This window comes from Schistocerca cancellata, chromosome 11 (assembly GCF_023864275.1).
Source record: "Schistocerca cancellata isolate TAMUIC-IGC-003103 chromosome 11, iqSchCanc2.1, whole genome shotgun sequence".
Lineage (NCBI taxonomy): Eukaryota > Metazoa > Arthropoda > Insecta > Orthoptera > Acrididae > Schistocerca > Schistocerca cancellata.
Genome location: NC_064636.1, coordinates 44,333,666 through 44,346,701, shown reverse-complemented (window position 1 = coordinate 44,346,701; position 13,036 = coordinate 44,333,666). Strand labels below are relative to the sequence as shown.

At 41.9% G+C, this 13,036-nt stretch overlaps 1 protein-coding gene across 1 annotated transcript in view; it reads right to left on the bottom strand.

Moving 5' to 3' along the window:
* The window catches only part of LOC126108511 (coiled-coil domain-containing protein AGAP005037), a 249,741-nt gene that overhangs the window by 213,581 nt on the left and 23,124 nt on the right, over positions 1–13,036 (bottom strand). The gene's annotated exons all lie outside the window — the stretch shown is intronic.

Sequence of the window (13,036 nt, the reverse complement as noted above, 5' to 3'; positions counted from 1 at the left end):
GTTGGAGACTAATTCGAACGACTTCATTTACTAACACTATGGGGCACCTAATGGTGTGTAACACTTTGACTTCCCCCTTTTCCGTTCCAGTCGCGAATAGTGCATCGAAAGAACGACCATTGTTAAGCCTCGGCATGAGCTCGAATTTTACTTCCATAGTTTTTCCACGAGAGAAAGTGGGAGGAAGCAATACAGGATGCATCAAAAAGAATCATCCGATTTTGAAAAAAATCATGACTATTATTCACCAACTGCGACATAGTCGCGTATACAAACAGTGATCCAATACTGTCAAATGTTTTTTATTCCAGTCTTTGATCGCAATCTCAATTCTTTAGACGATCAACGGTTTCAGTCCGTAATCACCATCCTCAGATCTACAATATACAAATATACTACTGGCCATTAAAATTGCTACACCATGAAGATGACGTGCTACAGACGCGAACTTTAACCCACAGGAAGAAGATGCTGTGATATGCAATGATTCGCTTTTCAGAGCATTCATACAAGGTTGGCGCCGGTGGCGACACCTACAACGTGCTGACATGAGAAAAGTTTCCAACCGATTTCTCATACACAAACAGCAGTTGACCGGCGTAGCCTGGTGAAGCGTTGTTGTGATGCCTCGTGGAAGGAGGAGAAATGCGTACCATCACGTTTCCGACTTTGATAAAGGTCGGACTGTAGCCTATCGCGATTGCGGTTTATCGTATCGCGACATTGCTGCTCGCGTTGGTCGAGATCCAATGACTGTTAGCAGAATATGGAATCGGTGGGTTCAGGAGGGTAATACGGAACACCGTGCTGGATCCCAACGGCCTCGTATCACTAGCAGTCGAGATGACAGGCATCTTATCCGCAAGGCTGTAACGGATCGTGCAGCCACGTCTCGATCCCTGAGTCAACAGATGGGGACGGTTGCAAGACAACAACCATTTGAACGAACAATTCGACGACGTTTGCAGCAGCATGGACTATCAGCTCGGAGACCGTGGCTGCGGTTACCCTTGACGCTGCATCACAGACAGGAGCGCCTGCGATGGTGTACTCGACGAGGAAACTGGGTGCACGAATGGCAAAACGTCATTTTTTCCGGATGAATCCAGGTTCTGTTTACAGCATCATGATGGCCGCATCCGTGTTTGGCGACATCGCGGTGAACGCACATTGGAAGCGTGTATTCGTCATCGCCATACAGGTATGGGGTGCCATCGGTTACACGTATCGGTCACGTCTTGTTCGCATCGACGGCACTTTGAACAGTGGACGTTACATTTCAGATGTGTTACGACCCGTGGCTCTACCCTTCATTCGATCCCTGCGAAGCCCTACATTTCAGCAGGATAATGCACGACCGCATGTTGCAGGTCCTGTACGGGTCTTTCTGGTTACAGAAAATGTTCGACTGCTGCCCTGGCCAGCACATTCTCCAGATCTCTCACCGATTGAAAACGTCTGGTCAATGGTGGCTGAGCAACTGGCTCGTCACAATACGCCAGTGACCACTCTTGATGAACTGTGTTATCGTGTTGAAGCTGCATGGGCAGCTGTACCTGTACACGCCATCCAAGTTCTTTTTGACTCAATGCGCAGGCGTATCGAGGCCCTTATTACGGCCAGAGGTTGTTGTTCTGGGTACTGATTTCTCAGAATCTATGCACCCAAATTGCGTGAAAATGTAATCACATGTCAGTTCTAGTACATTATATTTGTCCAATGAATACCCGTTTATCATCTGCATTTCTTCTTGGTGTAGCAATTTTAACGGCCAGTAGTGTATATACACCTAGTGAGCAGTGTGTCTTTCAACATAAAATAGCAATTCGTATCACAATATACTATCATACAACCAGGGAAATGTACCGATGAAATACGGTAAAACGTACCTTTTTTACACCATGTCCAAAAGTGCTAAAGCCATATTCGTCTTTTAATGAATCACAATTGGTTTCCATGATAGTTATCCATTTTAAAGGTCTGCTACATGTGTTTTATATAATGTGTTTTAATCAGATTATGTTTGTTACGTTAATGATGACTTCATCTAAGCCCACAGTAAAGACATCTAGGGAGGATATAGGCAAACACGCCGGCCGGTGTGGCCGAGCGGTTCTAGGCGCTACAGTCTGGAACCGCGCGACCGCTACGGTCGCAGGTTCGAATCCTGCCTCGGGCATGGATGTGTGTGATGTCATTAGGTTGGTTAGGTTTAAGTAGTTCTAAGTTCTAGGGGACTGATGACCTCAAAATTTAAGTCCCATAGTGCTCAGAGCCATTTGAACCATAGGGAAACAGATTTCTGGTAGCTACTGTTATTTCATTAGCCAGTTGCAACAATGACTGTGTGGACGATGTGCCCTATTCTACACCTTAGTTTAGATCTTTATTACGATGCTATGCCGATTATATTTATATGTTTTGACGATGCTTCAAATGGCTCTGAGCACTATGGGACTTAACATCTGTGGTCATCAGTCCGCTAGAACTACTTAAACCTAACTGCTGTGGAAGCTGTAACTCAAGACATGCTCGCTGCAGTGTGGGAATAATTTGAATACCACATTGAAATATGCCGTCCATCTCAAGGGAGGGGGGAGTGCATTGAACACCTATGAAAAGGTATGGAAAAAAACTTTTTGAGTTTCCCGTTCATCAAACAATAAATTTCACTGTATATATTTATTAGTTTCAGAAATATAGACGTGCCAAATCAGATGATTCTTTTTGACACACCCTGTATTCGGTTGTCTCTTTTAGGAACGCGCGCTTACGGAATTTACATTAGTAAACATCTCTGCGATGCACAATACCCCATTGTAGCTGCTGTCACTGGAGTTCCATGAGCATCTCTGTGAGGATTTCGCACTTACTAACGATCCTGTGACGAAATACGCTGCTCTTCTTCGGATCTTCCCTATTTCATTCAACAAAATGACCTTACAGACTTATCTTCTTTTATTTCCTTCATACTTAATAGAATACGAAAGACACCAATTTTGTAAAGCAGTATGATGCAATTCTCAAAGAACTAGAAAAATTACCTTTAAAAATTAGACTTCCGACCGCCGTTAACTGCAAAACACGTCAAACATCGTTACCGCTAGACGAACGCGTAAGGAAAATAGGAAAAGCTAAGTCATTGGTTCGAACATCGTTAGTACCAATTCTTAATACTTTTATTTAAAGTCGATGTTTATTTGCAAATGGAAATGTTAATTAACAAATACTGAATCGTAATTTTCTAATAAAAATAACATCTATTTTTAATTACTAATCGCATGAAAATGCGAGTACTCACAATAAACTAAAATTTGGTACAAAAATATGAAACATCACACGGAACATAAAATACTTTATGTGCAGGGATTGATCAGTATTATTCATGGATTAACTATAAGGCATTTCAAATATCTATCAGATTTTATTTACATGCAATTAGTAATTAAAAATAGGAATATGATATGAGGACCTCGGCTGCAAACAGTAGTAAGGGATAGTGGATGAGAAACAGAGTTATTGTATGTAAAACATGGTAAGCGATGTGCTTTATTCGTATTAGATGGTAGATAGTTCCACGACAAACAGATATTGTAGCTCCGTCTCTGATTTCAGATTCTCACAGTGGCAAATTTGTCGCAATGTGCTCATGAAAACAGTTGTAACCGCCGAAAACGCGGTTGCTAGTAGTAGTAAAGCTAATCGTGTTTGTGTGAGGAAAATGCTTTCCAGGGGAGATTTTTTTACGAATCTGAGGATGATGTGGATAACTGCGACTCAATATAAAAATCCTTTATATGTCGCTGAACGTAGATGCGCTTCTGAAGCTGTTGCTGATGGTGATGTAAATGCGAATATTTATTTACGCGAATAAACAATGTGGTGTCCCTAACGAAAGTTTACGTTTTACTGTGGCGGCAGAAGTGTTAAGAGCCATCCTCAAAATCGTTTACCTACTGCATTACGGCGACAATAAAATTAATTCCATATTCTGCTCAATATTTTCTGAGTTTTTTAGTCTTTATTATTGCCAGAATTGCTAACGAAAATCTTAGGATCATAAACTGAAAAATCTCCGACATTTTAACTTAGTATTTTTGAAAGATCTCTTAGTAATATTTCGATAACTCGTCCAGCAAGTAAACAACGGAAGTCAGTGCTAGTCCCTGTAAGTGCACTCAGTCTGCAAATAAACAATGTTAAGTATCCATGATGCATCATAAAAATAAAATTTTGAATGAAATTTACGATTTTAAATACATATCACTGCTCTGGAAACATTTGAAAACAGTGACTCATCACAATTAATTTACTGAAATATCTTACTGTGCAATTTCTCAAAACAACCAATTTGCACCTTACCATTTTTCACAGCCGAGGTCTTTATATTTATATTAAAAATTATGATTCGGTATTTGTTAATTTACCATTTCCATCTGTTAGGAAACATGGAATTTAAACAAGAGTAAAAAACGAGTTGCTACCAACAAGATTTGAACCAACGACTTTACGATCACTGGAATTCCAAGCTACACTTCATCTACTGGCGACTGTGTTAAGAAATGAGTCAAATGTGTTACAGTTAACAGTACTGGTTTAGGAAACAGAGGTTCGGAAACTGAGTGAATCCTGTAAGAATGAAGAAAATTAAAGAAGACCAGTCTGTATTATTGCCTTTTAAAATCCCAGTTGGTACTTGCTCCAGGCTGTTGAGCAATGCTAACGAGGGTTTAGTAAACTACATCCGCCGTGGGTGGATTATATTTCCTGAGGATTCTACCACAGAATCCCAGTCTTCCATCTACCAGTCACGATTAGTTTTATGTGGCTGTACGCACGTAGTTATTTTAAACTCTCGACAGCTGGTTGTAAACACCCAATCAGAGCACGACAAGTAAATGACGTGAAACTTCTTGGCAGATTCAAACTGTGTGCCGGACCAAGACTCGAACTCAGGACCTTTGTCTTTCACGGACAAGTGCTCTAATCGACTGAGCTGCCCAAGCACGACTCACGACCTGTCCTCACAGCTTCAATTCTGCCAGTACCTCCTCTCCTACCTTGTAGACGTTGCAATTAATTTCAGTTTAATCCAATTATAACCACGCAAAATGCAATTATTCGACGAAATGAAAAAGAAAGAATAATTCTTCCTTGTCAACCTTTTCGTAACAACATGAACCAGCATTTACTCATGTTTTGTCGGGGCAAAGTATGTCCTCGAATTAATGTCTTTCGCTTGTGAAAATGTACATCGCAGTTTTGCTACATCTACACCCTCCACAACATTTCGCGGCCCTAAATTGAGGCGCTTGAGAACGAGTGGCATTGACGATGCCACGACCTCAACAAGATCGGATGCGCTCAATTCGGTAACAAGCTCATCTTAAACAGGGAACCTGTATATGTGACACGGAATCTCGTCTTGTGCGAAAGGATCGAGATTTGGTGCGGGCTTGAAAATTTTCTTTCTCGCTTGCCTTCTTTTCTTGCATATGCATCATGACTGCTGTTCATGTAACTGCTACCGAAATTCATAATAAAATGTCCAGCATTTTCCATTTGTCTTTCACAGTATCCCCTCACATAGCACACGAATTTACCAGATTATCTGGCTTTCTTTGTTGTTCCGTCCAGTAACGATCGCTCCATCTGTTGCCTTTCCTGTTCCTGATATAAACGAACTGGTGTTCGAACAATATTTCGGCTTTAAATTTCCTAATGTCCTAATTCCAGAATGTTACACTTAAATACAATTTGCAATAAACTGATCTCATTTATTTGTTAAACTAATGTATCACATTTCATTAAAGCATATTACTAAAGTACCTTAAATAGTAAATTAAAAATATTGAATTAATACTTATTAATAGCAAAATAACTGACTTGATGCAAAATATATTACAGTTCATGATTCTGAGATAGCAAAAGTATTTTAAGAATTCATGCACTTAGGCACAGTAAAATTTGGAAACAATATAGGCAAAAATAGGACACATTTGTGCGCTGAAAGAAAGACAATAAAATTCAGAAGCCGTGCTATTTACAGGAAAATATTGCAAAAAACCACATAAATAAAGCTCACGTTACATTAAACAAGTAGCATGCAGGACAATAATGAAAGCATATAAAACTGTGTTAATTGTTGCATTTGTTTTGGCAAATGTTTAACTTGCATCTCACGGTAGCAGATCGGAACCGTAAAGAAATAACGAAAACAGATTTGGCCGACAGTAAATTTGTAGCCTCTTTAAATAAGCGCCAATGAGGAAAGGATAGACATTTGTGAAATTTTCAACTCCAAAAAATAATCATCTCAATAAAATGCAAGTTCCTCGTCAACGTATTGGAGTAGAGAAAATCTTGAATTTATATGCCATACTGGTGTGGCGGTGTAAATACACGCTATAGTTTAGATATGTAATACCGGAACCTAAGGCTCTGTTGGTACTTATTCTGGTGGGCACTACACGAAAGTTATCTCACAGAGAGCGAGAAACAGCCGTCGAGAGCTCACAGTGTGTTTCAGTGTGCGCCATATAGTAGCTTTCTATGTGCTGAAAGTTTTCTCAATGACATAGAAGTGATTACTGTTTAAAAATCTGTTCTAGTAAAGAGCGTTTTGTGGTATGTCTATCATTACCGACAATGAAGCGACAGGAAATACTGGAAAAGAAAAACCATCCCGGATGCTACAACTACTGTTTGTTAACACCACCAGTCAGTAGTAGTCCTCATAGTCTTTACCACTTTGTGCCAAAAAAGCATAAATCAAATACAGTCCTGCTCCTGAGATTCCTTTTTGAGCTGACATTTCGATAAATGTATGCGCGATGCTTATTAAAGCGACATTGCCGCGATTCAAAATTTACTGAGAATTTTTAAGTATGGCTATTGCATAACTGAATATTGTATTTATAAGGTTTTCCTCCAGCTATCCCTTTGATTCAATCTAAAAAAACCGCTCTATTAAAAACAGTTTCTTCCACTTTGCGTGGGAGTACAAGAATTAGTGTGTTTCATCACGGTAACATCAGTCTGGACACAGTAAGGTGATGAAATATGTAGAAAATACTCTTTACGTATGTGTAATTTGAGTCCTTATCGAATGGACATTACAGGTTTATTAGAAATTATGCGTCTAGCTGGTACACTCCTGGAAATGGAAAAAAGAACACATTGACACCGGTGTGTCAGACCCACCATACTTGCTCCGGACACTGCGAGAGGGCTGTACAAGCAATGATCACACGCACGGCACAGCGGACACACCAGGAACCGCGGTGTTGGCCGTCGAATGGCGCTAGCTGCGCAGCATTTGTGCACCGCCGCCGTCAGTGTCAGCCAGTTTGCCGTGGCATACGGAGCTCCATCGCAGTCTTTAACACTGGCAGCATGCCGCGACAGCGTGGACGTGAACCGTATGTGCAGTTGACGGACTTTGAGCGAGGGCGTATAGTGGGCATGCGGGAGGCCGGGTGGACGTACCGCCGAATTGCTCAACACGTGGGGCGTGAGGTCTCCACAGTACATCGATGTTGTCGCCAGTGGTCGGCGGAAGGTGCACGTGCCCGTCGACCTGGGACCGGACCGCAGCGACGCACGGATGCACGCCAAGACCGTAGGATCCTACGCAGTGCCGTAGGGGACCGCACCGCCACTTCCCAGCAAATTAGGGACACTGTTGCTCCTGGGGTATCGGCGAGGACCATTCGCAACCGTCTTCATGAAGCTGGGCTACGGTCCCGCCCACCGTTAGGCCGTCTTCCGCTCACGCCCCAACATCGTGCAGCCCGCCTCCAGTGGTGTCGCGACAGGCGTGAATGGAGGGACGAATGGAGACGTGTCGTCTTGAGCGATGACAGTCGCTTCTGCCTTGGTGCCAATGATGGTCGTATGCGTGTTTGGCGCCGTGCAGGTGAGCGCCACAATCAGGACTGCATACGACCGAGGCACACAGGGCCAACACCCGGCATCATGGTGTGGGGAGCGATCTCCTACACTGACTGTTCACCACTGGTGATCGTCGAGGGGACACTGAATAGTGCACGGTACATCCAAACCGTCATCGAACCCATCGTTCTACCATTCCTAGACCGGCAAGGGAACTTGCTGTTCCAACAGGACAATGCACGTCCGCATGTATCCCGTGCCACCCAACGTGCTCTAAAAGGTGTAAGTCAACTACCCTGGCCAGCAAGATCTCCGGATCTGTCCCCCATTGAGCATGTTTGGGACTGGATGAAGCGTCGTCTCACGCGGTCTGCACGTCCAGCACGAACGCTGGTCCAACTGAGGCGCCAGGTGGAAATGGCATGGCAAGCCGTTCCACAGGACTACATCCAGCATCTCTACGATCGTCTCCATGGGAGAATAGCAGCCTGCATTGCTGCGAAAGGTGGATATACACTGTACTAGTGCCGACATTGTGCATGCTCTGTTGCCTGTGTCTATGTGCCTGTGGTTCTGTCAGTCTGATCATGTGATGTATCTGACCCCAGGAATGTGCCAATAAAGTTTCCCCTTCCTGGGACAATGAATTCACGGTGTTCTTATTTCAATTTCCAGGAGTGTATTTTCTAAAAGCCCATTAAGGGATGTGAATACACAGCTAATAATGGGCCATAGCTGAGGTGTATCGGAAGTTACAGTTTCAGAAGGCCTTTGAGTATGTGTAGAAAATTATTTAGCTTACCTGAATTTATTGAACATAAGTTTTACATCTACAGCTATACTCCACGAGTCACCTTATGGTGTGTAGCGAAGGGTATTTTGTGCAACACTTGTTCTAGACGAATATAGTGTGCGGGAAGAATGGTTGCTGTTAAGTCTCCGTGTTTGCTCGAATGTGTCTCATTTTACCTTATTGGTTTTTGCGCGTGATTATGCGTAGGAGGTCTCTGAGGATTCTTCCATAATGGATTTCGGTCTGGCATCTGCCTTTCCTACGATTAGTTTTATGTCGTCGTTTGAATCGCTCCGTACGCATACTCTCAGATATTTAATGGACGCGACTGTTTTCACTGATTCCTCGGCAGTATTGCAATCATACGATAATAGGTCTTTCCTACTCTTCATGCGCAATGTGTTACATCCGTTTGTGTCGAGGTTCAAGTGACAATCGCTGCACCAAGCGTTGATCCTCTACAGATCTTGCTGCATTTGGCATCAGGTTTCTACCGTTGCGACGTTTCCATTTAAAACAGAATCATCCGCAAGCAGCTTCACGGAGATTCGAGGTTATTGACAGTCAGCTACGCCTAACCACCGGCTTGACGCAACACGCAACGCTTTCAAATGCGTGCACAAGATTTTCATATTCTCTCGCTCGCTTCGCGCAGATCAATACAGAAAAAATGAGCAAACCATTAGTGCTACAGAAAAAATGAACAAGACGTTTTTGTAGGTAATTTAATGCAGTTAAACTTTTTAGCAGGATACATTTTTGCTAGAGGCCGTAGTTTTCCAATTCAGAAAAAAAAAACATATGAAAGTGACCTTCAAACGCGTTTTTCTCCAGTAACTCAACAACGGCCTCCAGCGAAAACGTGTCCCAGTACAAAATTTAACTACTTAAATTTCCTACAAAAATGTCCCATTCATTTTTTTCTATAGAACTAATAGTTTTACGTAGCTAACGAGATAATATGAAAATTTCGCACTTGGTTTTTGAATGCATTTAAGACTGCGTAAAACCTATCACTGGAGTCTGTTGAATCGCCTGATATACAGGGTGTAAATATTAAGTTCACAAACCAGAATAACTCGAAAAATAAGCTTCACACGAAAACATGGGTAGAATCCAAAGTTTATTATTTGCGAGGAGGGCATCTGCTAGTGCCAACTTAGCCCACCACCCCAGTCCCCTTGAGGTGGGGTGGGAGGCAACTTTAAAATGAGAACTCCCATTTTTTACTGCAGAATCAGATTCTACATAAAAAACCTATGTACATTTTGTCTTAAAATTTGTTTTGATTCTTGGTAGTTGACACTGTAATTCAAGAAAATCCATGTTCGAATGTTTGTGTGGAAAATGGTTATGGATAAATAAAAAATACTTATTTACTTCGTTAATTTTGATTCGCTAAAACTAAAACTCTCCCTCTCTCCCCATAAGGTGGGGTTTGAGAGAGAGAGGAATTAGAGTTTTACAAATACCGAATTAATTTCTTCCGCAGAGTCGGATAAGTTTTGTTTGTTTCGTGGTCATGAGATGACATAACTTTCAATTATCAAACAAATCATCTGACTAGCTAACTAACGAAACATCCTACTTACTATCGAGTGAACTCATTTTCTATTTATCCGTAACCATTTTCCACCCAAAAATGAGAACATGGATTTTCTTGAACTGCAGCGCCAACTACCAAGAATCAAAACAAATGTTTAAGACAAAATGTACGTAGATTTTTGTGTAGAATCTGATTCTGCAATAAAAAATAGAGGGTTCCCATTTGAAATTTTAAAGTTGCCTAATTTTAGCACCAGCAGATGTCCCCCACGAAAATAATCTTTGGATTCTACACATTTTTTTCGTGTGAAGCTTATTTTTCGAAATATTCTGGTTTGTCAACTTAAAATTTACACCCTGTATATAGACTGAAGGAAAAAAAAGTCGCAACACCGAGAAGGAGTTGTGCGATATAAACGAAAGTTGGTAATCGTGTTTTTACATCTGAAAGATGATGTCTGTTCAGATTTCGTGCCAATTAAATAAGAGCGGCGCTAGTAGCGGCTCTATGAGGATGCAAATCAGATTTGCTTTAAATACCCGCTGTACCGTTCGTGAGCGTTAGTTGCCTTTGAGATTTGAAGTGGTGAGCTGATGTTAGTCAAGAATCCCTTCAGGGCGACAAAGAAGTGAGTATCAACACATCAGTGAGTTTGAACGAGGTCATGTAATAGGGCTATGAGAAGTTGGGTGTCCCTTGTGCAATATTGCAGAAAGACTTGGTAGCCACTGTACATGATTGCCCTCAGCGGTGGTCACGAGAGAAGGAGGAGATTTAGTGTTTAACGTCCCGTCGACAACGAGGTCATTAGAGACGGAGCGCAAGCTCGGGTTAGGGAAGGATGTTGTTGTTGTTGTTGTTGTGGTCTTCAGTCCTGAGACTGGTTTGATGCAGCTCTCCATGCTACTCTATCCTGTGCAAGCTTCTTCATCTCCCAGTACCTACTGCAACCTACATCCTTCTGAATCTGCTTAGTGTATTCATCTCTTGGTCTCCCCCTACGATTTTTACCCTCCACGCTGCCCTCCAATACCAAATTGGTGATCCCTTGATGCCTCAGAACATGTCCTACCAACCGATCCCTTCTTCTGGTCAAGTTGTGCTACAAACTTCTCTTCTCCCCAATCCTATTCAATACTTCCTCATTAGTTATGTGATCTACCCATCTAATCTTCAGCATTCTTCTGTAGCACCACATTTCCAAAGCTTCTATTCTCTTCTTGTCCAAACTATTTACCGTCCATGTTTCACTTCCATACATGGCTACACTCCATACAAATACTTTCAGAAATGACTTCCTGACACTTAAATCTATACTCGATGTTAAGAAATTTCTCTTCTTCAGAAGCGCTTTCCTTGCCATTGCCAGTCTACATTTTATATCCTCTCTACTTCGACCATCATCAGTTATTTTGCTCCCCAAATAGCAAAACTCCTTTACTACTTTAAGTGTCTCATTTCCTAATCTAATACCCTCAACATCACCCGACTTAATTCGACTACATTCCATTATCCTCGTTTTGCTTTTGTTGATGTTCATCTTATATCCTCCCTTCAAGACACCATCCATTCCGTTCAACTGCTCTTCCAAGTCCTTTGCTGTCTCTGACAGAATTACTATGTCATCGGCGAACCTCAAAGTTTTTATTTCTTCTCCATGGATTTTAATACCTACTCCGAATTTTTCTTTTGTTTCCATTACTGCTCGCTCAATATACAGATTGAATAACATCGGGGAGAGGCTACAACCCTGTCTTACTCCCTTCCCAACCACTGCTTCTCTTTCATGTCCCTCGACTCTTATAACTGCCATCTGGTTTCTGTACAAATTGTAAATAGCCTTTGGCTCCCTGTATTTTACCCCTGCCACCTTTAGAATTTGAATGAGAGAATTCCAATCAACATTGTCAAAAGCTTTCTCTAAGTCTACAAATGCTAGAAACGTAGGTTTGCCTTAACCGACTTAACCCCGTGCGATTTCTTTCTGTGGGGTTATGTGAAAGATTCAGTGTTTAAACCTCCTCTACCAAGAACCGTGCCAGAACTGCGAGCTCGCATCAACGATGCTTTCGAACTCATTGATGGGGACATGCTGCGCCGAGTGTGGGAGGAACTTGATTATCGGCTTAATGTCTGCCGAACCACTAAAGGGGCACATATCGAATATTTGTGAACGCCTAAAAAAACTTTTTGAGTTTTTGTATGTGTGTGCAAAGCATTGTGAAAATATCTCAAATAATAAAGTTATTGTAGAGCTGTGAAATCGCTTCAATCATTTGTAATAACCCTGTACTTTGTGGATAGCCCTCGTATCTCTGTTGTAACCCATCATGGTCTACAGTGTGTCGACATGTTGCCCGGGCCTGTTCGATCACCAGATAGAGCGGGTATGGGACATCATTGTACGATAACTCCAGCATTATCTGCAAGCAGCATGAACTGTCCCTGTATTGACGGAGTAAGTGAAACAGGCACGGAACTCCATCCCACAAACTAACAGCCAGCACCTGTACAACACCGTGCATGCACGTTTGTACGAGCCGTCTTTTTTAAGTAAGGTCTCTTTGAACATAAGTACACAATGAAACGTTATTTAAAAAAGTAAGTTTATTTTCAGAAAGTACATACTTCACTCTATTTTTCGACATAGTTGCCAAGTTTGTTTATTATTTTGTATTATACCTCTCAACCAATTTTAAAATACCCTCTTCATAAAAACTTGCTGCCTGCTCCGATAACCAAGAGTTCACTGCCGTTTTCACGTCGTCGTCATCATTGTAACGGTGGCCACTGAGGTGATGTTT